Source organism: Eufriesea mexicana, unplaced genomic scaffold (assembly GCF_001483705.2).
Source record: "Eufriesea mexicana isolate 0111107269 unplaced genomic scaffold, ASM148370v2 scaffold395, whole genome shotgun sequence".
Lineage (NCBI taxonomy): Eukaryota > Metazoa > Arthropoda > Insecta > Hymenoptera > Apidae > Eufriesea > Eufriesea mexicana.
Window position 1 is genome coordinate 1,197,553 of NW_016908583.1, and position 22,896 is coordinate 1,220,448.

At 40.6% G+C, this 22,896-nt stretch overlaps 1 long non-coding RNA gene across 1 annotated transcript in view; it reads right to left on the reverse strand.

Moving 5' to 3' along the window:
- The window catches only part of LOC108545332 (uncharacterized), a 52,584-nt gene extending 34,482 nt beyond the window's left edge, over positions 1–18,102 (reverse strand). Inside the window, exon 1 of the long non-coding RNA XR_001890079.1 lies at positions 18,031–18,102. This is a non-coding gene — a long non-coding RNA (uncharacterized LOC108545332). The remainder of the gene's footprint in view (positions 1–18,030) is intronic.
- Positions 18,103–22,896: the final 4,794 nt, after the last annotated feature.

Below are 22,896 nucleotides of genomic sequence, written 5' to 3' on the forward strand. Positions count from 1 at the left end.
TGGTCTCCCTAGGAAATGTTTAAGTAAAAAGTTTGCTGGAGTTGACAGTGCATCTGTAAATGCTGTATACAATTTTTATTTTTATATAAATTAATATCGACGTTTATCTCATGAATTCATTGCAAGTATAATTCAGAATTAATTATGGAAAGGAAGTACCAAAATTTCTAAAGAAGCATTCTAAATTTGGATAAAAATTAAAATCCTCAAGATCACTAGTAGGAGAAAAACACCAAAATTTATAACGAAAAACCGAAACATCCTCGAATCAAAATTTTTGAAATATCCTCATCCGCAACGATTGTCATACATTTTAGAAATTTTTTGAACACTCTGTACCAGCTGTGCAGATGAAGTCTAGGTCTCGCGAGCGTCTGCTTCGCTTCCGCTTAGGCAGAGGAAAAGAGACAGCCTCACGCGTGATTTCCGGCGTTCTCGCGGAAAACAGCGAGGAATCTGCTGGTTCCTCTGTTATCTGTGCGTGATACGAAGTTTTCGTCGCGGTGGCTAATTAACGGGCTGCTGCGTGGTCTTTTCCAACAGAGGTGCAATTACGACGGGATCCCGTTCTCACTCGCGAGTCCACGCGTGTAAACTCGGCGAACTTCGCGTGTGTCAAAATTATTATCTCGTTAGTCGCAAGTTTTCGGCCGGCGCCGGGGCGCGTTCGAACTTCCGCCGAGCGGCCGGAAGCGCGCTAGCACTGGCGAACATTCGCGGTGGCTGCGAGCGAAATCGGGGACCGCTGACGTTCCGCGAATTAACAACCGACGCGTTGCGACGCAGCGCGAGGCATCGCAATGCCGAAGGTACTGCGGGGACCTCGGAAGAAGTCGAACCACGTGACGTGTAGGTGAGAGTAGCCATGTTCGACACGTGTCGAGTGCCTTGAGAGCTCGGAAGAAGCCAATCGATGTGGAATATAGATAAGAATGTCTCTTCTAATACGTGTCTCTCGTTTTCCTTGTCACGTGTGGCCTACTGCATGAAGCTTGGAAGAAGTCAGCGAATATGTACTATAGATAAGAGCGTCTCTTTTTAATACGTGACACTTATTTCCCTTGTCACACGTTACCTAGTGTAGGAGGCTTGGAAGAAGTAAGCAGATATGGACTATAGATATGAGCGTGTCTTCTTGATAATGTGTCATTTGTTTTCCTTGACAAACGTTGTCTACTGTGAAAGGTTTAGAAGAAGTCAGTCGACATGGACTATAGCTTCCAATGGACAACTGATCAAGTATGGATCCTTGCACCCTACGCCATTAGATTTAAATTGAACAATTTAGCTGATGGATCAATTTTTCCATTTCAACAGACTTCTTATCAGGCGCGTACAGTAGGCTCACGTTTCTCTGCCTGCGTCTCTTTCTCTCGTCGACGTTACCTCCGCGGTGAAATGAGATTTCTGTCTGAACGATATATTAGCGGATTATCGATGTTGCGTTTCGTAATTGGCATCCGACTGCGTGTGGTGTCGCGAGGGCGGCCAGCTGCCAATTATAATTATTGGCACCGCTAGCTGCGTGTTTGGGAAGCTTGCGGCTGGCTCCGCGCTGATTTCCATGCTGTTTTTGGAGGCTCGTCTATGACGATCTGGAACTAGATTCGGCCTCGAGGATGGGATACGAATTTGCCTCTAGATTTGACTCTTGGTTCACTATTGACACAAATCGTGAGAAGAAATGGAACTTCTCAGAGAATTTTCATTCAATTATCGTGTTACAAAGAACAAAGGCCGTGCGTTTAAGTATAATTCAAAAGCTCTCAAATGAGCGTTAATTTCGGAAATTTATTTTCTGACGTGTCAATTAAGCATGGAGTTTGAAATTTTCACCATACTTTTGTCAAATTGCCGAGACTTTGCGAGACAGTAAAGATTACCTCGACTCACGAAGGCGTTGCATGTTCTCCGCGCTCTTAATTAAAATTTTTGACTTTTTCCCGGGTATAAAGGAGCGAGCATATTGACGGAGAAAATGCGCCGAGGTTCTTAATCCGAAAAACAGCGAAGGAGTCACGTTCGTATCGTAAATCCAATCTCTATCCGCGGCATTAACACCAACTTAATTTTCCCCGAGCACCCCACGGCCAACGAGTCAAGTTAATTACATCATTATGCGAGTCGAGCTTTTTTCTAACTCGCGAGTTAATCCCGGCTACCATTTCGTCTCGAAATACGTGCAATTTCCGTTTTCTTTTACATCGTTGTTTCAGTTACATCGTCGCCAGTGTTAATTTCCTTTTAACGCGAAGATTAATCCGCGGTACCATTTCAACCTACCGAAATGCACGGAATTTTCTCCGGTGTTTACACTTTTATCTTGGTTACACAATTATGCAAATTAATTTCCTTTTAACGCGAAGATTAATCCGGGGTACCATTTCTACGTAATAAAATGTACGAAATTTTTTTCCTTTTTGCACGTTGCAATTTCAGTTACACTATCGTGTACATTAATTTCCATATTAAGCAGAAATTAATCCGAGGTACCATTTTAACGTACCGCAATTATTCGCCACTCTCTCTCTCTCTCTCTGCTTGCAGATTAATTCCCTATTGGCACGGGAACTTATCCCAGGTAAATTTCGACACGGCAAAATATATCCACGGAATTTTCTTTCGGTTACGTTACACCATTACGCGAATTCATTTCCTTCTAACGCGAAGATTAATTCGAGGTACCATTCCTACGTAATAAAATACACGCGACTTCTTTCCTTCCTTTTACGGCGCTATTTCAATTACACTGTCGTGTATATTAATTTTCATAGTAAACGGAAATAAATCGAGGGTGCCATTTTAACGTGCCGGAATTATTAGCCGCTTTTCGCTGTGCAAATTAATTCTCATTTGACAGAAAAATTTATTCTAGGCACTATTTCAACGCTCTGGAATATATCCACACAATTTTCTTTCGTTTGTATTATTATGTAAATTAATTACCATTTGACATGAAAATTAATCTAACATACCAAAGCGTATTTAAAGAATCTATTTTTCACACTGTATTGCAAAATACTTTATATATCTGCAAATTTTTCCGTACCATCGATGGAAATTAATTTTTTACTAATTTTTCATTCACGGAGATTAATCAGAAATATAAATTTTTCTAAAAATAAACTCTACTTTCAGTAGAAAAAGAAAAAAAAGAAATGAAAAATAGGAAAAGGAATACGAAACACGCGTTGATTATTTCACACGTCCAGTACGATCCATACACATGTTTGCCACTGGACAAACGAAATTTTTGCACGATCGAATCGCTTTTGAACGACGTTAAAGGGACACCTCTCGTTTCGGGGTATCTAACGTGCAATTTGCGAAATTCATTAATAAACCGACACGTGCTCGAGCCGTAGAAGAATCTCCGATGGAAATTTCCAGTTATTTTTCTCTCCCCACTTCTTTTCTCTTTTTCCTATTTTTTCCCCTCCATCGACGATTCTCCCAACGCCTATAAAAGTTTCCAGTACGTAAATCTGGATATTAATCCGCCGTTTGCCAAGGTACTTTTCCGTTATCTCCGTTCGCGCGAATTTCAACCGGCCAGTAACGTATTTTACATTCGAATGCGGGTGCTTGTTCTGCTGATACCCCATTGGTAAATTCGTAATTGAAAAGACGCGAATCGCGGACCCGTTTTTTCGCGCGCTTTTATCCTTTATCCTTCGCTGTTTTATTTACACCGACGTGCCAGGAATTTTTCTACACCGAAACGCACGTCGATATAGTCGAAACGCGTCGCGGCTGTGTTAAAAGTATGAAAAAACAACGTGACTACCGCGAGATTTACGATTCAGTTGTAACCAGAATTTTTTTCCCTCTTTTTCGAATACTAGTGATACGACTTTTGATACCAGTGACGTAAACGGCACGCAGCAATGCGCTACTTGTCGCGTACATAGTCGTGTAGTACCACTTGTTTCTCTGGAAATTCGAGGGTGGTTAGCGTACACTCGTATTTTGCAGCTCGTGGGTCTGTAACGCGTTGCTTTTAATTTAATTCCGTATCTTCGGCCTGATTCTCAGTCTTTCTATTTCACGGATTGACTCGAGGAGATCTTGCTAAGGAATTGGATCATTTGATTCAGTAGACCGGGGGAGTTTGCAGCTTGTTTTGCGTAGGAATCAGCTTTTTCCTTTCCAGGTATTCCCTAGTGCGAAGGAATCCCTGTTAGAATTACGAGTCTACTCTAGTTTGCGAGTTCTTTGCAGGTTCCTTGAAACTCTCGTACCATTTCACGTTTTCGTATAATCTTATTTTAATAGTAAATACGTAAATACACGTAGTATCGTTGACTTAAGGACACTAAATGGGAACAGAAGACTTCAAAACGGGGGTGGAGGTCTCTACGAGTTACTACAATTACGTACATTGTGAGGCGTGCTCTTCGAACAGCACGAGGGTATTTTGGGACGAAGGGAGGAGAGGGGTAGAATGACGCGTTTCGTTCGAGGCCCGATAGAGGATTCGTCGGTAAGGCTATCTAGCAGACCCCTGCTTCAGATGCGGGATACTATACGTGAAAGAGTATGTGAGAGTATGCGAGCTCAGGTTTCCGATAAGGTGGCGTAAGTAATGAGTGACTGCACGTAGCAGTGATAACCGGAGTCTCAAAACGAGGCTGCGGTCCCTTTAATTAATAAAGAAGGCCCACCTTTAAAATGGCAGCTCGAAGAGCGGACCACGGAGTTTTACGCGAGAGACGAGAGCGGCGCGTGAATATCGTATCCAAATTAACAAAGTACAATCGACCATCGAGTGATGGACTCATTTTAACCCACAGGGAAGTCAGGGACTCCCATTTTATAGAGGGTTCCCCGAGTTACTCGCGGGAACTTCGAATCTTCTTGGACGCTCCTAGCGGAGAGTGCGCGAACTACGGCGCGGTCGCCATAACCTATAAGATTCTAAACTCTCCCCTATCACCTTACACGTCTGGAAGAAAAATATTCACAAGCGACAACGCGTTATTACGAGCAGTGTCTACTCCAGCCTGACTATTACCCCATATGAAAGCCCATAATCCTTGTCCAAACTCGGTGCGACGCGACCTCCTCGGAAATTCGGTAGAAACTATCCGTCCCATTAGAGAACGAAATAAAGCGTGACGGGTGCGAGGGCGGAAGGAGCTATCGATATCGGCTGGAAAATCCATCGCTGAAAGCGTAGGAGCGGCACGGCTGTCGTTACTGGAGAGACCTCTTTCCTGTTCCACGGTGTCTCGCACCCTCGGGACGTATAGAAAATGGGGTGGCGGGAAGGCACGGAGGGGCTGCTCACCTCTTCCTATTACGTCGAGTGACATCCAGGCTAATATCCTTCCACTTCCTGTCACTTCATCCCCGCTGTGTCTATTCCCTTCGAGGCTCCGCGAGCGCGCGGGCGCGAGAGAGCGCCGCGTCGTTTGTGTACGTGAGCCAGTTTGTGCACCACCCTCTATCCCAGGGGAATATTCCAGGGACCGCCACGTGGAAAAAGGATGTCGTCGCTTTTGCGAGCCGAACGAAAATTCCCTCTGGCGATTTTCGCTGGCTTTCTACTCGGCGTCGCTTCCGCGCCGTCGTCTTGGGCCGCGCGGAGTGTCGGGGGTTGAACGAGCCTAAATACGCGTCGAGTAATTACGTCGCCTGCGTTTATGCCTGCAGACTTGGGTTCGAGTTTGCGTTTGCGTTTCAGATTCCGATTGGCCTGGGTTATTATAGGCTGCCTTTTGGGATCAGCCTTGTGGCGTGGGGGTGGGAAATGGGAGAATCGGGATTTGGGGTTTTGCTACGGTTACCGAGTTCAGTTTGGTGTGACAGGAAAGGGTGAAATTTGGGGGTTGATAATAAAGGGATTTATGTTTAGGGAAGAAATAAAATGTTTTGTCATGTTTGAGAATAAATTAAAAAATTGTGAGTATCGTTTGTCATGTTTGGGTCTTTGTAGCGTGGATATTGAGACAGAGAATGTGACAGATTGCAGGTATTGAGTGAGAAATAGAAGAACTAGAAGGATTTGTGTCAGTTTCCTAGAGAACTATCTGTACTTTCTACCATATTTAGAAATATAGAAGAGTATCGTTGAAATTGAATCAGAGAATGAGACTTTCAAGTTTTGACAGGTCTGCTAAATTCACTTTGAATCGAGAAGAAAGGGCTGACAGTGCTGTAGTTTCTTGTCTAGGTTTTGAAGGCAGGTTTGTAAATAGAAAATTTTTATCTTGGTACCTATTACGCGTTATTATAACAGTGAACAACAGTAAAAGTAGGAATTCACTTTGACATAATGCAATTTTTCCAAAAATTAAAATTCCGAATAATTTCGAAGATGTTATCCCCATTTTTACCATTTTCACATTTATTGCGGAAAAGAAGAACAGTCCACTGGTGTCCATTTCTCATATCCAAATCTCTTTCGTTTCGAACCACCCCCAATTTTAAATTTTCGAATTTTCATTCGTCTCGGCTGTCATCAACGATCATTTACGTTTCGAAAATTGAAACATCTTCCGCGCAAAATCGACCACCACGAAGGATAACGCAAAACGAGACGAAGAAACTGCCAAAAATAAGGACGCATCGGTGGAAAAAGCAGAGCGCAGTGGAAAATGCACGGAGACAGAAATACGAAGGAAAATAAAAATGGAAGAAGAAGGGAAAACGATTTTTCCAGCGAAAAGAAGAGCAAGTTCACCGATAGTTAAGCCACCGTGTCACCTTTGCACGTTCGATTTCGATTTCGCGTGTATAGAAAAAGTTTGCAGGCGGTGGCGGTGGCAGCCAGCCTCCCAACGGTAGATCCAATCCCATCCTTTGATCCTCGCTTTGCATTTTAATGACCTATCGTCTGGCTGGCTTTAACTCGTCGTCGGTTGGTCGCGAAAAAAGGAAGATGAAAAAAAGAGAGAGGGGGGAAAAAAAAAGAAAAAATACGAAAAAGAGAAATAAAAAGGGGCAAAAAGGAGAGTCTCTCTACAAGGAGAATATTTTGTCGGCTACGCGAGTCGCGCTTTTGTAGCAAGCTGTTTGAAAATCCTCTCGATCCTACGCGAAAATAATCGAAGGGTAGTTCGCAAAAGAACAAAGGCCGAGGAACGCGTACACGTGGGAACGAATAAAGAATTATGATGAGCTTTTTCTCCATACCCACATACTTTCCGTATCGTCCTACGTATAGAATCTCTTCTATTTCCCAGAACGCTTATCACTCGGCAAATTAATATTGCGTGATTACTTTTATAATATTAACACTTTAATGGCCGCTAGCAAAATATGCGTGTGATAGCCGGAACAACATGTGTGTGATGCCACCGCTAATTAATAATTAATAATTATCATACAGAGGAAAAATATTACATTTGTTGTTAAATTGTTATTGTTTTTCGTTTTATGTGTATGTTCGCACATGTTGTATTATTTCCTGAATTTTAAATACAGTTTCTTTAATACTAGATTTACGGAAGGGTTGCTCCAATTATACGATGGTAACAGATTTAGTTAACTTATATTAAGACTGTTAAAATATATAATTGTTATTAAATTAAATTAATCGTTAACAAAAAAAAACACGTGGTTTCCTTTACCTGTTAATTTCACAGGTGTCCTTAGAAATAGGTGTACAGATGACGTTCGTAAACCTAGTGTTAAATTAATTCTTCAGAAATATTACTGGCCCCTAACAAGGTTTAACTGCGTAAACGTGGGGCCATTAAAGTGTTAAGGATCCCGAGTGTGATGTTAAAATAGAGTGTTTATTTACAGTAAAAGTATACAATAGTTATAGTAGAGACGTTTATCGGAGTACCGTTTCGAACACGCGTTTATAAGTATATGTACGATGTTTAGATGATTGGTGTCGAAGACGATCTGACTTCTCAATTTTGGTCTGTCTTGTGTCTCATCGTGTCCTGTCCGGTATTTTCTCCAGTTTGGTTTTGATTGGTTAGGATAAATATTAGTGGAGGAAAAGTAAACTTAATCCGCTGAGAGGCCGGTAAGGTACGTCTAATCTTCGTCGTAACAGTCGTAATACGAATAACAAAGTCTTTAAAATTATTGAAAATTATAGTAAGAGTTATGCTAGGCACACGCTCTTCGGGACAGAACAGTTTCCCCAGAGCCGATAATTATTATTATTATCGGATACGACACGCTACGATTATCCTCAGGCCTGATCGCGACAGGTTATCGCGAAGGGAATCGAGCATTAACGCAAAGCAGTCGTCGGGGAAATTTTAACGAACGCTTTGAAGCACCGGAATCGGCGTGACGCGGCGCGTGCACGAGCGTCCCGACGACCGCGAAGCTCGCGTGTCCTACGCGCCACCCTAATTAACGTCCTCGAACGAGTCTCTCATTTGCGAGGCAATTCGACTGCCGCGATCAAACTTCCGAGTTACTTCTTTGAGCACGCGATAGAGCCGCGGGGATATTTTCATCTCGCTACCCTCGTCGAGCCTACAACCCTCTTTCGACCTGCGCCTCGTTGGCGGATCGTTCTCCGGTCCCGGGTGACTCGCCGAGGGTGGCTCGGAATAACGCGGATTCGTTGTTTCCGCGGTGCAGCCTGGATATTATTTTTCGCGGTGTAGTGGTGTGGGACGTGGATAACGAAGATATCTGAAAAGCGTATATGTATACAGGGGGTGCCCGCGTAATTGTACCCAGGATTTTTCGGCCGCTACCGATACACGGAGAGCAAAATGTTGGGAGGAAAATTGATTAATTTTTAGCCCGCTATGAAATGGAATAGAAAGCAATTTTGAAGAAATTGTTTTCTTTTAAATGGAGATATACGTGTTTTAATGTACAGATTATAGTTTATATCAAGATGATGGGGATAATGTGTAATATCGTAGTAGGCATCTCATTGAGTATATATATTATTCTTTCTAATTTATTTTTTCTTTTCTAAGTACAACCTAGTTAAAATAACGATTGATTTTAGACTAGACTTTGAAAAACGTAAATATATTTTAAAGTGCTACCAGCATAATCTATAATCCATCTAAATATATACTGTTTCTATAATCAAGCAAAATGTGTATACAATTTTTTGGGACACCGCGTATATTTTTAATTAACAACTTTCTTTTAATTTTCTTTTAATTAATAGCTAAGACAATGTGTAAGATTGTATAAATCTTCTATTAAGTTACCAATCATTTATACTGACTTCTTACAATTAATTTCATTTGATGAAATAAATGAAATAATGAGAAGGGATCGGAGAAAATATTTTACATACTTGGAAAATTTTCAGTTTCTAGGGGTACATTTACAGCCCCCCCAATTAACAATTGTTTGTTAATTGTTGTGTCTTAATTATTTTCAGATAAAAATAACATATATGATTGTATTACTTGATTTTAAGTCATCGGTAGGTGCCAAGGATATCATAAAGATATAGATATATATAATCAATAATTTAGAGTAATTTCTTACAGGAAATTAATATCAAAATAGCCTACAATTTTTTAGAAGGACTACATTAAAAATATCAACAAAATGTTCACGAAAGGGGTAGGTTTCTCAATATATTGTAATATATATTAAGTTACCAATAATTTCCAGCAATTCTTTCTTGGAAATCAATATCCGAATATCCGAATATTCAAAAAACCACAAAATGACCACGAAAGGGGTAATCATTACAGTCATGTATCAAAACTCCGTGCAATAATTTTGAAACTAAAATTCTCCAAAAATAAATCCCGGATGTACCAAAATCTCATCATCCTACGATCACAAGACGGCAAATTAAGGAAACGATCGCGATGCAATTAGGAGAAAATCGCGTTTGAAAATGCGGAAATCGACGATCCGGTGAAAATTCGTTTGCCCAAAACGGAAGAAGCCTGAGCGAACGCGTTATCGAGGTATCCGGGCAACGCTAATCCCATCTCCACCCGCAGCATCGATAACTTCCGTTTTCCCGCCTAGCGGCGATAATGAGCCAAACAAAAAGTACATCGATCGGCGTGCACAACCGGCAGATTATAGCCGTAAATAACAGGATCCTTTATTAACGGTTAGCCAGCCGTTGCATACGTTTTCAGATTCCGCGCTATTAACCGGGATTTCTCGCAATAATTATCATGTATACCCCGGCGGGTCGAAGGTCGAGACCCTAATTAGCGCGAGTCGACGTTTCTCATTTTCCAGGCAATCGGCCACGCAGTGGCGCCACCCCAACTTTCGAACCGGCCCAACCCCTGCGGAACTGGACCGAAACCCTGGCTCGTTAAACGGACCGGACCAGCTGCGTCCTCGTCATTGTCCCTGGAGCTAATCGACGTGTTCTAACGTCCCGGTCGCTCGTTTTCCTACGGCAATTAACCGTTCTCCAACTTCCTCAGCTGTCTGTTCACTTCCGGCAGGGTGTAACGCCGCGTCTTCTCCGGGATAGGGTGAAGAATTAGCTTCGCGATGCGCGATGGAAAATTTGACGTCGGTTGCGGGATCTTAGCGAGAAAAGATCGGTTTCGTATGTTAGATAATTATGGGGATGTTATGGGAAGTGCGTTCAGGTGCTTGGAAATTTTTTGATAGCTCAGAGGATTTTTCTTTTATTTTTATTTTTCTCAGAGGGTTGCTTATTAACAGGAGTGCACCGGTTGTGTTCGTTTCGAGTTTCCATGGTTGGTTCACGAGGATAGTCATCATGGAGATTTTAAACGTGAGAGTTACATATAGCCCTGTGTCTTCATCGGGGGGTCGGGGTATTTTTGTAAGATTTTGGAAGATCTCCCAGGTAACAGAAAAAAAGAGAGAAAAAGGGCGGTTAAATATTAGTTGCTCAGGTTTGGTGTCGTCATAGCGCAATTAAAATTTGCATCTCTATGAACCGATCTTCATCCCCTTGTCGAGAAACGTTAGATATTAGTCGCTAGAACGTTCATTGCACGATCGAGAGTCTCGTTCTACTGGATCACTCTTTCACTCCGATTTTCCCGAATTTGTTAATTTTTCAAATTCCATTCCGTCGTTTTAATCCTTCACTATGGCGAAACGTAAACGTTTTGAACGACGTATAAAAAATAAAAATAAAAATAAATAAATAACGAAAAAGCACACGCGGTCGTTTGGAGATGAATATTTCCTCTGCACACTTGTTTCTTCTCTATTTTCCTCCCATTTTTATTTGATTTTTTTATTTTTCCCCGATTTTTCCTCGCCACGGTTAAAGAACGGTCTTTCGAAAGCACTTTAATTTCAATCGAAAATTACATCGCGCGCCGGTTAAAAAAAATTGAAGTTTCCCAGCTCGTTGACGATGGGACAAAAGCGACCGCGATTTTTCGCCGCAACCGTTAAAACGTTGTTAGCATCCGGTTTCGCGGCCGCAATTCGCGTTTCAAAACGACACCATGGTTTCGCCACTGCTGCCAGCCGACCACGGCCGAGGATATCTCGCGATAATTATTGTCTACGAGCGAGAGTGGCCGGCAACGGAGACTCTAATTAGCGTTCCTCGTTCACCTACCACCGCAAGTCCCCTGACTCTTTGACACGAGACACGAGGCAGCATGATGACTCCTACGATGCCACTTCACGGCTGTAAGTCGACAGAAATCGCAGAATAAGGTGTACAAATGTGTATTAATTTTCCTCAGTACCTTGCTAGCTGAAGAAATATTTCCTTAATTCGCGATTAATATTAATTGCGATATTTATATAATATCTAGAAAATGGCACCTAGAGTGGTGTCGAAGAAGTATAAATTACGCGAAAATAGCAGAATTAGGTGTGGAAACAAGTAATACTAATTTTCTGAAGTACTTTAGTAAGTAAAGAATATTTTTTTAATTCTTGATTAATATTAATTGCGATATTCGTGTGATATCTAGAAAATGGCACCTAAAATGTTGAAGAAGTATAAGTTACGCGAAAGTCGCAGAATTAGGTGTGCAAACAAATAATGCTAATTTTCTGAAGTGGTTTAATAAGTAAAAAAATTCTGTAAAATTTGTAATTAATATTAATCGCGATATTCCTGTGATATCTAGAAAATGATACCTAGAGTGGTGCCGAAGAAGTATAAGTTATGCCAAAGTCGCAGAATTAGATGTGAAAACAAATAATACTAATTTTCTGAAGCGGTTTAATAAATAAAGAAAATTTTTTAAATTCCTAATCAATATTAATTGCGATATTCATATAAGATGTACATAATGGCCACTAGAGAGGTGCAAAATGATATAAATTATGCGAGAATCCAAGATATAAGTATCGAAATATTGCTTCAATTTTCTTAAATAGATTGGTACCTAAAGAAAATATTTTTAATTCGTAATCTACATTAATTGTGATATTAATACGATACAAAATGGCTGCTGGGATGCTGCTGAAAAGATACAAAGCGATAAAAATAATGGAAAAAATGGACAAATTTGTTTCAAGCTTCTGAAATAATTTAGTATTCGGAGAAAAATTTTTTAAATTCATGCGAAATATCAATTGTACTCCGAATTTGATACACTGTTTTCAAAATGTTACTGCAGAGGCACAACCGAATAATAATAATGGAGTAAGCTACAGAAACGAATTTTGGTATTTAAAAAAGAATTTGTCCAATCCTCGATACGAATGTGACACAAAATGGTATCCCAAAGTGAAGAAATAAAATCTACAGCTACAACGAAACCCATAAAATATTCTGCAGTTACTAAAGAAGCTAAAGTAATAATAATTATAAAATCTACCACAACTCGATATTAATTATGGCGCGAGTGTCTCGCGAAAACTTGCAACTTTGGAAATTAACTCGAAGCAAGTAGCAAGTAATATCCTGAAAGAAACCCAACTTCCTTTAATCGCTTTGAGATCGTTTTCGAAGAACGGAGTTGAAAATCTTGTCAAGGGAACGAGCCCTTTTTGCAATCAAGTGTCTACACCGATGATTGCGATGATCGTTTGCTCGTGGATCTTTTGTTATTTATCAGAGGGAAATTATACGAGAGATTCATTATCGAGCGCGAGCCATTGTATGATCACGTGGAATCTCGTTTGATCTACATACATTACGCGCGAATATCAGCCCCTGTAACCAAATGAGCACCGATAATTGCTCCAGTCGCATTAATTACTAAGTCGATATTCAAATTCGCCTGCTATATTATAATAGGTTTTTGTTTAGCGTCACATACGCCCGACACGCCCGATAATTACACAAATCATTTTCATTGCCCACTTAATTGGTCCATCGATCACAAAGAAATAATTCCGAGCTACAACCAACGATGGGAGAACCAATATTTCGCCACGTCATCCTTTTTCTAAAATACCTTCGCGCGATCCTATTCTAAAGATTCTTCCAGGTTAACGATCCTTGTTCAAAGATTCTTTCGTGCCAATTATTCCGTAATTATATCCCGATCACGAAAGCAGAGTTCGCTAGGAAGTTTTACTTAGGGTGGGGGAAGTGGCCCTAAGAGAATTAAGTAGTTTATTAAAGCAGCAAATCAAAGTAATCGAAAGTTTACACGTGCTGTTCTTAAAAGGAAATATATTTGATATATTTGATAAACAGGAAAATATTTGAAACGTCAGCGATGTGTATATCAAACAGGAATTCGTAAAATTAGTCGAGTAAAATTGGAAAATAATTCAATCGTGTGTGCAGTATTACAATTCTTGTAAATATGCGAATAAATATAAATATGTCCAGAACAATGCAAAGCACACAATTTTCAATTTTATTTTTTTATTCGAAGCACACAATTTGCATTTTTTTTAATTATGCGAAGCAAAGAATTTGCAATTTGTTTTCTTATTCGAAGCACAGAATTTTTAATTTTCTTTTTCTTATCCGAAGCACACAATTTTCAATTTCTTTTTACTTATTTGATGCACACGATTTTCAATTTATCTTCTTTTCTTATTCACGCTTCTCATTAGAACAACCCCCTCGATGCTGGAGAAATATTGAGCAAGCAGTCACGGAGTGGGACTCCGCGCAGTAGGTAAAAATATGGCCGTTCAATTTTTCAAAAGAACCGTTCCCTTCAAAAATTTTCTCCTCGCGACCAATAGAATACGATGCTAATGCGAACGTAACTCCATCTCGCCGTTACTCTTCCCAACGGATTTTCGGGGACCCTCTCGGGGTGGCGCGCACCCCTAACCTTCGCCTATCCAAAGACACATTACGGAATCACTCAGCGATGGGCCGCAATTTCCGCGCACGCTGTATAATCGGCGCATAAACGGCGAAAAGAAGGCTTGGGTAACTCGCGGAAGATTCGAGAAAGAAGAAACCACGGTCCGTTGAACGACCGTTTCCTCCCCAGGGTAGCAAGGAAGGAAGGAATGGAATTAAATTCGCAACCAGTTCCAAGGAGCATCCTCCGCCGGACACTTTTGCATTTAGATGACCATGCTAACGAGCGTATTACAGTTTCTTCTCTGACGTTCGCCTCCGTTGGCCAGGGGGTGGTTTCCGGCCGCGCGCGGCAAGTCGTGGGAAAAATTCGCAACTAGGACGACGGCCAACCTGCAAACGGTCAATTCTCTCTCCGCCTCTCTTTCAGCCCCTTTGACATGGGATATGCGCTTACGTAATTGCGCCCGGGACAAACGAATACGCAACGCTACACAGCCTCCGGCCAAGGGTAATTAAGCCGGAAGACACGGGCTAAATTACTCGTTCGAGGACACCGGGGCTTATTTCCACCCTTCGAAACGTCGAAACGAAACGGAACGGACGAAGGTCCATTAGGTTTTCCATGCCGGGAGACTCCGGTGTCAAAGCCGACTGATCTCCCGTCAGCTATGTACAGGTGTGTAAGAATGTTTCGTCTCGTTGCTCGTCGAGAGGGTTGTTAGGTGGATGTTGGAGATGATAATTGGATCCCGTGGAAGGAGGTACGGTAACGAGCAAAACTCAACAAGGCACAGAAATTGGTAAAAAGATATCGAATAATGACAAGATGATTAAATCCACTTTGACTGATCCTTGTTTACAGTTTTAGAAATATAATTTCTTCCTAATATCTTAAAATTTAAAAAAAAAATGCAGTCATACAAAAATATATACACACAGGTGATCAATATTTTTATCGTCTCTATTTCGCTACCCAAAACCTCCCTTAACTCATTAAACAGGAGCCGAATAATGATAAGATGATTAAATCGACTTTGACTGATCCTTGTTTAGTTTTAGAAATATAATTTCTTCCTAATATCTTAAAATTTAAAAAAAAAATGCAGTCATACAAAAATATATACACACAGGTGACCGATATTTTTATCTTCTCTATTTCAATACTTCGCTTCTTAAAACCTCCCCTAACTCGTTAAGAAAGTATCGAATAATGATAAAATGATTAAAATGGACTCTGGCTAATCCTTGTTTAGGGTTTTAGAAATATAATTTTTTCCTAATATCTTAAAATTTAAAAAAATGCAGTCATCCAAAAATATATATGCACACGTGATCAATATTTTTATCTTCTCTATTTCGCTACCCAAAACATCCCCTAACTCGTTAAACAGGAATCGAATAACGATAAGATGATTAAATCGACTTTGACTAATTCTGGTTTAGGGTTTTAGATATATAATTTTTTCCTGATATCTTAAAATTTAAAAAAAAATGCAGACACCCAAAAATATATACACACAGGTGACCGATACTTTCATCTTCTCTTTTCCAATATTTCGCTACCCAAAACCTCCCTTAACCCGTTAAAAAAGAATCCAAAGCACCGTTTTCTAAATACACCCAAACTGCGAGCCAAAGTAGAATAAAAATTGAGAACCACGCGTACACGGAGAGCCACGAACAAACCAGTCCCATTCCTATTCTCCCTCGCAGCATCCCACTTTCGTTCCACGCAAATTTCAAGCCGGTTTTCCGCGTACCGAATCAAATATCGCTAAAATCGTGCTTAACAATTACATCTGTGGATGCGATCTCGAATACACGAGCGGAGAGAAGGCAGAGAGAATAAAGAGAGAATAAGGGAAGAAAGAGACGTTTCCAGGCCGCCTTTCATCGTCGATAAATTTCCTGCTGGAACGCAGAATTTCTCCCCGGGTACCCTGGGCGTTATTGTGTTTCTTTCGCGACGCGACGAGCCGATACTCCCTTCGCCCCTCTTTATCTACCAGATGAAATAAAATTCGAACGATATTCGCCTCTGGCCCGGGAAATTTCAGTTTTCGCCCGGCACGGGAACGTCGCAGCTTTTACACGAGCAAGTAAACAATGCTGACAGTCGGAAAATATTCCTTGGCGAAATTTTTCCGCCCGTTGCGTGGCACACGTCGCGCACACGGGACGGGATAATAGGTCGCGACAAGTTTGACTAGCCGGTTGACTTACAAACGCTGGACACGCGTTGGAAAAAGCGAGCGGGCGTGCACAGGTGTACAAGCGGGCGTTTCGTTTCAACTTTGACGCCGGAAATAATTAGCGGATCGGCCGCTCAAACGACTTTGCCTCTCGCCGAGGTGCGCCGCCTCTCCTACGCCGGATTTTAATTGCCACGCTGGATATTCGCGTGACGTTTCGAATAATTGGGGGATCGCTCGCGACCGGTTACTTTGTTCCACGGATCCCGCCCAACTGCAGCTGTATTAGGCAACTGCGCTAGGGGTGAGATTCCACCGTTTTCAAGGATTAATTATACGATCCTATGTTAAGTATATTTAGCGCGAATTTACTTCTACTCCCTGCTAATTAAAATATCGTTTCCAGTGTTTGCAGGAGCGAAAGTTTGGAAGCTGGCGAATTTGAAATGCGAATAATCTGGAAAGTTTTAATTTCAGAATCAAAAATTCCAAAATTTTTAAATTAAACAATTCGGAATGTCTAAAATTCGAGAACTCGATCATTTGAAATTCGAACGATAAAGAAATATTAAGATTCGAGAGTTTGGAATTCTGGAAAAATAAAAATTCGAAATTTTTAACCCTTTGCACTCGAGGGGCGCTTCTCAGTCGCCATTTAATCAGATTCTAAACATGGATATTAATTAATATATCAAATTTACAATTACCTAACGATGCGTGGAATATCGAAGTAAAATAATTCTGTGAAATAATTAATAATAATGGCAGAAAATCTTCGAAATACTATTTTCCTGTAACGAAAAAATCGTCGAGAACAAAGGGTGAAATCCAAATATTCGGAATTTCTGAAATGCAAAAATTCGAAATCTCGAAAATATACAATTGGAACAATTGAATTACGGAAAGGTAAAATATAGAGCTGTATATAGCAAGTTTTAATGGATCGAAATGAAAGATTTAGGTATGTCACTCGATATGAGCAAAAGATACATTAATAACGAATTGTGATTATTTATCATAATAACATTGATAATCGTTATAGTAATATTTTAAAAGTTTCGACAATCTGAATCAATTAAACAACGAGATCAAATATTATCGTATTAAATACAACGTTCCTGGCTTGCCGATATTTAGTTCGTTACCTGAATTACCCAGAAATATGATCCCGTTTCGAACAGGACGTTTTCTCCGAAAGCTTGTTCGATCAGTTTATAATAGTGAACTTGATCTCGTGAACTCGTTAATTATCGCGGCTAATACGACTCCTACTATCGCTGTTATGCGCAAGGTGTTCGTAATTTTCCAAATAAATTGATCAGAAATTCGAATCCTCTTATTCCACGCAGAAGAATATTTAACTCACCAGCCACGCGTGTTCGAATAAAATGGCGGTACGATTTTAAGCAAACGACGAGGTTTATCCGAGGAGTAAAAGGGACGAGATAAAAATTGACGGAGTAAAAAGTTAAAGTCTCGGGGAGCTCGAGTAATGCGAAGCGAAGTGTTTGTTTTCTGCTTCTCCTCGGTCATTTATACTGGTTTCCCCTACTCTGGGGCCCAGACGGAATTTTCTGCAAGATTTTTACGTCACGATGCATCTTGTTTACTTTATGATCTATCACGTACCACGTTGCGGTATTTTCCTAAACGATTCTCTTTCTACGCCAATGTAACTCCGTGTCTTCTAGCTTTCTTATAATATTTCGTAATAAATTGTAAATAAGGCGTTACAGAACTCACCCTTCATAGCATCCCTCCACCGCTCTGCTCCAATGTTACTGTCCCATTCTTGCTTATCCGGCTTTCTTAAATTTCATGCGTCTGTGAACATAACGATACTTGCAATTGAGTGAAATAATTAATAATAATGGCAGAAAATCTTCGAAATACTATTTTCCTGTAACGAAAAAATCGTCGAGAACAAAGGGTGAAATCCAAATATTCGGAATTTCTGAAATGCAAAAATTCGAAATCTCGAAAATATACAATTGGAACAATTGAATTACGGAAAGGTAAAATATAGAGCTGTATATAGCAAGTTTTAATGGATCGAAATGAAAGATTTAGGTATGTCACTCGATATGAGCAAAAGATACATTAATAACGAATTGTGATTATTTATCATAATAACATTGATAATCGTTATAGTAATATTTTAAAAGTTTCGACAATCTGAATCAATTAAACAACGAGATCAAATATTATCGTATTAAATACAACGTTCCTGGCTTGCCGATATTTAGTTCGTTACCTGAATTACCCAGAAATATGATCCCGTTTCGAACAGGACGTTTTCTCCGAAAGCTTGTTCGATCAGTTTATAATAGTGAACTTGATCTCGTGAACTCGTTAATTATCGCGGCTAATACGACTCCTACTATCGCTGTTATGCGCAAGGTGTTCGTAATTTTCCAAATAAATTGATCAGAAATTCGAATCCTCTTATTCCACGCAGAAGAATATTTAACTCACCAGCCACGCGTGTTCGAATAAAATGGCGGTACGATTTTAAGCAAACGACGAGGTTTATCCGAGGAGTAAAAGGGACGAGATAAAAATTGACGGAGTAAAAAGTTAAAGTCTCGGGGAGCTCGAGTAATGCGAAGCGAAGTGTTTGTTTTCTGCTTCTCCTCGGTCATTTATACTGGTTTCCCCTACTCTGGGGCCCAGACGGAATTTTCTGCAAGATTTTTACGTCACGATGCATCTTGTTTACTTTATGATCTATCACGTACCACGTTGCGGTATTTTCCTAAACGATTCTCTTTCTACGCCAATGTAACTCCGTGTCTTCTAGCTTTCTTATAATATTTCGTAATAAATTGTAAATAAGGCGTTACAGAACTCACCCTTCATAGCATCCCTCCACCGCTCTGCTCCAATGTTACTGTCCCATTCTTGCTTATCCGGCTTTCTTAAATTTCATGCGTCTGTGAACATAACGATACTTGCAATTGTAATCCTGATTCGTATAGTCGTAAGTAACTGGCCTCGATAAATTATACTAAGATATATTTTGTGATTTCTAAAGTTTTGTAATTTCAGAACTTCGAGATTAGGAACGCTTAAATTCTCAAATCTTTAAATTCCAAAATTCCAAAATTCCAAATTCTAAAATTCTAACATTTCAAACTTCTAAAGTTCCAAAATTCCCCAATTTCTAAATCCTAAAATTTCAAAATTCTAAAATTCTAAACTTCCGTAATTCCCCAATTTATAAATCCTAAAATTCCAAAATTCTAAAATTCTAAACTTCCGTAATTCCCCAATTTCTAAATCCTAAAATTCTAAACTTCCGTAATTCCCCAATTTATAAATCCTAAAATTCCAAAATTCTAAAATTCTAAACTTCCGTAATTCCCCAATTTCTAAATCTTAAAATTTCAAAATTCTAAAATTCCGTAATTGGAAAATTTTTAAATTCTAAAACTTCAACATTCAAAAATAAATAAATTTCAAGCTCGTAGATTAATAACTAATTATTTCCAAGGCCCAACTACAATTTCAAATTGGAATAATCTCGAACAATGAAAATCGATTCGTTACTCGTTCGTAATAAAAATAACGTCTGACCGTATGTTACCCAATTACGTAACCGTACACGTAAAAATGTTTCTTTACCTAAGAGCCACCGCCCGTGCACTGTTGTGGAGCACCGACGCCCGTAGAATGAACTACACGGAATAGGAGCGGCGTTCTTAAGATCGTCGAGAACGCGTCGACATCGTTCGTAAATGTTCGTGGAACTAGTCGGCTGTTACCGTTCGCCCGAAGGCCACGCTAGGGACCCTAGCAGGCGTGCATCACGAATACCGCTATCGGTGCTGTCGCGGCGTGATCTCAACTTTGTTCCAGCGGTTTGATACCAGAGGGCTCCGGATGAAATTGATTCCTATGCAACTATCCGTCTTGACGGTTTTCATCATGGTCCAAACTTAGCGGAAAATTCTCCACCAGTTCCTATCGTTAATCGCGAATGGCGATCCATAGATCATAGATCCACGACCATCGTTATTTCCTCGATTAAACAGCTTCATATAAATTGGCCTGCTAGCGTGAAAATCGAATTTTCGAACACGGAAATTTAGCAATCTCTCGCGAAGAAATGGCGGGAAAACGAGAGAATTTGAATTTAAATTGGAGAAAACGGGACATCGATGAAGCATGGTAGTAGCTATTTCGTGCTATCGAATAAATTCCTATACTTGATTCAAAATACTATGTTTCCAAACAATTCTTTCAATAAATACTTCTTCAAAGTATTCCGACACTTTTACTCGAGGAAAACAAGAAATAGTGAAGCAATAAATTACTTCCAATACGTAAATTGATTTTGATACTCAAATTTACCTTAATTTCTCCACAAAATATTCCACGATCCGTCGAATCGTAGCCACCTAAAAATTTTCAAATTGGTTCCCCGTTTAACGTTCCCTTAAGTCTCTGGCTGAAAGAAGCGCGCGACAATGGCGGCAAAAAGGGAAGCTCGACGAGCGTCTTAACATTCGACGTCGACACAATTGTCCATCCGTTCATGGCGGGCTTTAAGCGAGCAAGTCCCCTCTAAATCCTCTGAAATCCCCGGTGGAGAAGTTTACGAATGCTCGACGTTAACGACTCGGCCCCGAGCACTCCGTATCGCGAGCTTAATCGCGCGACATTCCGCTCAAAAATACCTCGCGACAGCTTGCGAACGACTCGACTATGCGCCACCTGGGCATCGCTTTCACCGGTTACGATAAACACGCGACCAATCGGATCACGTGGTAATTAAATCGAGCAAAGAGGTGAATTATTCAGTTGCTGCTAGCCAGAGTTTAGCAGAGATGTTTTCATGCTCATTGTTCGATCGAGGGTGAATAGCTTCGCCTGGATGGGAATTCACGTTGCTGCTCGCATGTATTTGTCTACCCTATCGAAGATGCGGCGCTGGGGTAGGTGGATATAAAATGTATCATAAAATGCATCTTGTTCGAGAATATCGAGGATTTACAGTTGAGGGAATAGTAATAATCTAGTAGCACTCTCACCTCTATTATTGATACTCCGGTATCATTATTAATATATATTTATAGATGTACGAATTTCTTTTACAACAATTTCAGACAAAATGTCTCGAGATAGCCAATAATATTGTAAAAACAATAGATACATGACCCAAGATTATGTCAGTAAAATTAAAAAACAATTCGATTATATACACGATATTTATATTACATTCACCGTAGATACGGACCGTGGTGGCGCTAGTGAGTTACGCGCAAGTTACTTCGAGGCAGTTAAACGCTCACGCGTGAAAGTGTTAGCAAATCAAGATCATTGCAATATCGGCATACGTTTCTATCAACGCACATCTCCAAACCTACCCTTTCCCCAAAATCCTCCACTTAAGACACAGTTCACAATCCGACAACCCCTAGAAGTTCTCAAAACGAATCTCAAGCGCTCCAAATGCTGAAATCTCGTCCCGTTTCCAGACAGGGTGATCCGAATTGAAGATTCAGCGAAATGACGAAGATAACAATGGAATCTCAGCTTCACGCGCTATGCGTGGCGAGGAGGGGGTCCTACAGAGAGGATCAGTGTCCGGGAAATTAATTCGAAGCTAAGCGGACCCAAGAACCAAGGACGGGGAACCGAAGAGAAAAGGGATGCAGGAGAGCGAAGGACGAAGAGCAGGTTGGCCTGTAATTTACATCGTTAGGGTGTCCCGTTCGTCGACGCTCAAGTAACGCCACGAAAGTGTACCAGGATCGATTCAAGGGCTGCGGCCGTGTAATACGGGACATCCGCGTGCTCCGTTGCCCCGGAATTCGCCGCAAGGATCGTGAAATCCTGTTACAGCCGGCCGGGGGATGGCCATTTAGAGAGACAGACGTTCCGCCCTCGGATTAGAGGCTAGAACGACAGGACGTTTGACTCGGAGACAATCTATCGTCGGATAAAGGCGGAAGATAGGGGTGGCGAGGGAGACGGAGTGAGACATCTCTATCGGAATCCACTTTGCAGACGGATGCCGGGGAATTTTGAATGTCCCGGCAAGAAGCGGACCCCCGTATCGACAGGTCCAACTGTATTTATGGTTGCGCGCTGACCGGCCTTCCAGAGCACCGGGATGCTGGATTTATCTCCCTATCGCGTGGCCGAAATAATGCCGGATTTCGTTAGGTTTCGCGTTCTGGCTGAGTATTATACATCGTACCGTTTCCCTTCTTCTGTATTTTTCCTTTCCTTAGGATAGTTTCGTATCTGTCCTGTAAATATACGGGGATTTACTTGCGGGGCTTGTACGTTCTCCGTGCGACATTAGGGGTTGCTTAGGTTGGTATTCCATGGTTCAGGAATTTTTGTAGGTTAACCTGTCTCCGTCAGTTTCGTGAACTTTGAGGAAGCTTTGGTTTTATAAGCTGAGAGCTTTATAAAGAATCTGAACGCAATTTTTCTTTAAATTTGTTTATGACAAAGATCAGTAAAATCTAGATTTTATTTTATAATTAACTCTATCTCTTCAATCATGGTGTACATAAGCAAAATGGATCCTATAGCTATTTATTTATACTAACTCTATTTGGATATATTAATTTCTCATTTAGTAAAGAAATATTG